A 5,297-nucleotide genomic window follows, 5' to 3' on the forward strand; every position below is an offset into this window, starting at 1 on the left:
AGGACAATATGGCTCTCAACTGTTCAATAAGCATCAACCATAGTGTCCATCACTCACTCAGAGTACTCACTGCAATGTGATTACCTAATCAAAAAAAAATTCTGAGCTGAGAATGCTTAAAACTGATAAAAATTTCTTATCAGTTGAAGCAAGAAGATTTGGATACATGTGCCATTTCTCATGGTGACTTGGGGACTAGCAGGAGCACAGAACTTCACTGCATGCACAGCCTTCACAAAGAGGGATAATGGCAAACTCTCAGCCTTATTTTCTGTTACTTGCAATATAGAGAGTAGAGGAAGGACAGATCTGGACTAAACCCTAAATGCTGGTGACTGCAAGGTGACACACCTCTGTGTTGAAGCTGCTGCAGTAATTATATATTACCAGATGCTACCAGGAGAGCCCTCAGTATTATCTTTAACCATTTTTAACAAAGTTTTGTACTGATGGAAAGACCAATGGTGAAGATGGTGAGCCTCACTGAAGCTGCAGCCAGAGTGTGTCATTCCTTTAACAACTGCATTAGTGGAAAAGGGGAGCACAGTGCTCTAAAGGAGCTGCAAGCAGCTGGGTGTTTCAATGTCTGCAGTTCAGAGCTGGCATTTCAACAGGAAACAACCTGTTCTCCTAACTCCCAGCTGATTGATGTACTGTGCCCAGCTCTGGGGCCCCCAAGATGAGAAAGAGGTTTACCTGTTGGAATGAGTCCAGTGGTGAGCCACTAAATTGATTGCAGGGCTGGAGAACCTCTCCTATGATGACAGGCTGAGAGTCTTGGGACTGTTCAGCCTGGAGCAGAGAAGGCTCCAGGGAGACTTTAGAGCCCCTACCAGTACCTGAAGGACACCTACAAGAAATCTGGATAGCAACTTTTCACAAGGGCATGGAGGTTGTGGACTCCCCATCCCTGGAAGTGTTCAAGGCCAGGCTGGATGAGGCCCTGAGTAACCAGGTCTACTGGAAATTTCCTTGGTCATGGCAGAGTGTTTGGAACCAGACAATCTTTTAAGGTCCCTTCCAACCCAAACCACTCTGGGATTCTGTGATGATAGAGATAAATTTTATGGTATAGTTGTTGCCTACACTGATAACCTCAGGAAAGGCACCAAGCACCAAGTACTCCTGCCTTTGGAGGTTCTTCCTCTATGTGGCACCTGAGACCCATTGGTGGGCTGGAGTGGAGTGAGAGAAACAGGCATAACTGCTATTCTGGCTGTACTTTAAAACACAAATCTTGTCTCAGGACTCTTTGGTCTGGTGTCAAATAAGCAAAAATAAAAAGCACTGGATAACACATTCTTCAAGGGAAAAAAAACCTGTGTGTGACCAGGATCCTGTTGAAGTTATTCTGATGATAAGAGGACTTCATATTAAAATAGTAAACCTCGTTTCCTTATGATCAACGATTCAGTAAATATTTTTGGATTTGGGATCTTCATTTCTGAATGGGATATATCAGCTCCAGCTCTCAAAAATCCTGGGAAATAACAGGAATTATTGAATTAAAATCCTGTTTGCAATCTTTCCCACTTGCTTTTAACAGTATATTCAAAAGTGGCTGCTAAAGAAATCAACTTGTCCCACATGTCATGTCCTGGTGCTTCTGTAAAATCAGTGGCAGGTTCTTGTCATCTGTGATGAAGAAGTCAAAATACATTGTTTACAAGTTCTTTCACTCACCATCATTAAACAACCGGGTAATCTTTATAGCCATTTTCCAGCAGAGGGAGTCTGTCCCTACCAAGTGAGAACATGCATTGCAGTCCACTGCAAGCACGAGTTAGAGATTAAAATAGTTACGGTGCTAGCAGAAGACAACCATCATCAAGAGCACAGGTCCATATGGTCAAATTTTGCCCTGTGTTGTTCATATAAGACATTTTTTTTATATAAAGGAGATCAATATACACTGAAACCCATGGCAGAGTATAGTCTGGTATTAGCCACTGCAGTATTTACCCCATGGGCAGCAGAAAACCCTGATCCAGCTCTGGAGATCCCATTTTGCTGAATCACTTGTTGGCAGCTCATTGCTGCAGGTGTTTCCCAAACTGTGCAATTCGTCTGCCCTCCATTTCCAGGGCACAGCCCAAATTCCCCTCCTTTAGCTGGCTGGGGAGCTGCTGGTGCAGCCCTGGATGCCCCAGCCCCACGCACATGGAATGCCCAGGCTGGAGGGAGGGATGAGCACCAATCCCTGCACAGGGATGGAGGCTGCTGCTTTCCTTGGGGTCAGCAGGTGACCAACATCACAGACAGCTCACCAGCCCAGCTTCTCTTTACCTCTGGGGCAACCCTGGGGCTCAGCGTTCCACTCTGCACCCAGAAACCAAGGTGGTTTGTCTGCCCACACCTCTCTGAAACCTTCCTCAGGCTCTTCCTATAATCACAACATCATCACTAAAGGATTTGCTGCCCCCAGCACTCATTCTCGCTGTCCATATTTTCAATGTTAAATTCAGAAAATATTTTGGGAAGCTCTCTGCTTGTCCTTACTACAGGAAAGATAATATATTTCTTGCCCCAGGTTTATTCTGACAAAAGTTTCTTAGTGAGAAAAAGTGACAGCCTTTTTATTCTTATAAGCAGCACAAGCCCTTTCCATATGCACCATAGTTGAAAATTAGCCATATTTTAAAATACATTTCAAAACATCTCTGTTCATCAAGTGCAACCTCTCCTCTACACCAGATAAGTGAGATGAGTGGCATGTCCACTCCAATTTTGGCTGGTCCAGTGCAGGGTCTGGAGTGTGGGGAGGTTTGTGCTGCTTTGCTGGGCTGAAAACTCTGATTGTGAAAGGCAGGGCAGCAACCTCTCCTGCTGGGCAGCTTTGTTGTGAGGGTAGTCTGACAGCGAGACAGAAATAAACACTTGGGGAGCAGCAGGAATCTTAAACCACTCAGCTTCTTTGCACAAGTAACATGAGTTACAGTGCTGTGGCTAGCACAGTTTTTCCCATGGGAAGTTTTCTTGTGTTTTTGTAAATAAAGATAAAGTTTGGATGTTTTGGAACAGTGTCCCAGAACTTGGGCAGTGCAGGCCTGGCCAATCAGGCCTGGGGGAAGGCTTCTGACTGACCAATCTGGGTGACTTTTGAGAACTCTATAAATGTGATGAAATCAAAACAATAAAGGTCATTCCTTCTTGCCACCGAGAACCGATGCATTCATTACTCTGCTAGCTGCTCAACAGCGACACAGTCCTTGGCCTCTCACAGAAGCAGAGGAAATCTGGACACTTAAAGCCATACTGAGTTTCATTGTCCAAGCACATACAAGTATGCAAGTTGCAGGGTTGTGAAGTGAAGCACAAATGGACACTTTGGCAGCATCAGTTCACATGCCCTGTCAAGTAAATGCATATATTTGCTCAGAAACAAAAAGGAGGTAAACCAACTGTATTTCATAAAACAAACAAAGTAAGTCACAGGAAAGTGAGAACAAAGCTGATAGTGATTCAAAGAGGATAATTTGGCTGGGAACTTCAGCAGGCAACACAGAATCAGAATTGACCTTCTTTCCTTTTTACACTAATCAATGGCTTACTAAATTAGTTGGTCATTTCATTTTTGTTATGCCTGTTCACCAGGGTACAAAGTAACATTTCAGGTATATTTATATAACACATGCACTATACATACATACATACATGCATATATGTATACCCACAGAGAGACGTGCTGACAGTTAGATGTTTGTACATCTGTATCTCCTAGGAGAGCTGTGCTGTACTCTGCTGTGGGTTTCTGTCCACCACTCCCCCTGCCAGGCCACAAACTATTACTTTTCAAGCTAACCCTGAGTTTCTCTGCTTTCCCTCAGCTTTCCTGCTCAGCAACAGCCTTCTCCCCATCATTCCCCAGCTTCCCTACAATTGCCTTTTCCTGCAGAGCTGCTTAGCTGACTGCCTGTGACCTCATTGGTATCCAACATTGTCCTGTGAGCTCGAACCCACATTCAAGTGTGCTGTGATGATAAGGGGTCTGTGTCAATATATTGTAACCCGTGGCCAGATGGACATTCCCATGCTGTGGGAAACCTTGTGAAAAGGCAGGAACAAGTGGGAATCAGCACTGTGGAAGTGGCTACCCTGGCAGTGCCATTTGCACTTCTGGATTAAAGCAAAGGAGAGGAGGAGCCAAGTGAACGAGCACTGAAGCACCTCTGCAGCTGTGACTTGGTGCCTAGCCTAGCAGCAGGGTTGGTGACACCAGGGACGAGGAGCTCAGGCTGGATTTTCCATGGGCCTGTCTGATTAGTGCATCCCTGGGGAGGAGTGTGGTGGAGAGGTCCCAGAGCAGCCTTTGGGAGAGAGATGGACTGTAAAATGTGTTTTGGGTTGATGGCAAAGACCTGAGGTAGGGGCTCTGTACATTTAAGTGTTTTGGGAGGACAAAGTTTTGCTAACTGGCAGCCGGGCAGGAGACCAAAGGATCCATTTCCCAGTGAAATGGGACACATGGCCATGTCTGTGAGGGGCTGGCTGGGAGGACAGTGACTGAGGGGAAAGTGTTTATCTCCTGGGAATGTTGCACCTGGTCACAGAGACTTTTGTGACTTGGATTCCTCATTACTGCTCTTTCTCTTTCATGTGTGTGACAGATGTATGTATTGGGGGAGCTTTTGTGCACCAGAGATTTTATAGCCCTGGTGTCCCACAGGATGAAGACCAATAGTACGTGAACCACCACGTGTCCCTGCTCTGCATGGCAAGCAGGAGGACATTTACCTGCTGTGCTGCAGAAGAGCCAGGGGCAAAGGGTCACAGGAGGCAATGCCTATGCAGGGACACTGGATTTCCAACCTCCTCATCACATCCTTCCACAGCTGTGCTCCTGCTCTCACTTTCCCTCTTCTGAAAAAACATTTTTTCCTTTTTATCCCTAGTTTGGGCTACAGCTGATGTTTTTCATATCATTGCTTAACTGGCCCATTTTCCCATCCTGTCCTTTCTGCCTCGGGTCTCTGTCCAGAGAGTTGTTCACCCTGCTGTCTTCCCCCAGCTAACTCTCCTGACTCACCCGAAGTATGTGCAGAACTGCAGCGAGCCAGAGAGACTGAGAGAACAAAAATTAACAAAACAATGAGGAAGATAAAATTGCAACATTAAAAAAATATGAAAAGAACACCCTTAGGTTTACAAAGTGAAACTCTCAAAAGCAGGACAAATCCAGACCACAGGCTGACTTTGGAAGGAGAGTTCAGCCTCCTCTTCCCTTCCCCCACACAATGTGTATTATGTGACATGATTTAATTGTTTGGCTGCATACTAGTTTTCCCACAGGGCTTGTG

The sequence above is a fragment of the Lichenostomus cassidix genome, chromosome 1 (genome assembly GCF_008360975.1).
Source record: "Lichenostomus cassidix isolate B80296 chromosome 1, HeHo_3.0, whole genome shotgun sequence".
NCBI classification, from domain to species: domain Eukaryota; kingdom Metazoa; phylum Chordata; class Aves; order Passeriformes; family Meliphagidae; genus Lichenostomus; species Lichenostomus cassidix.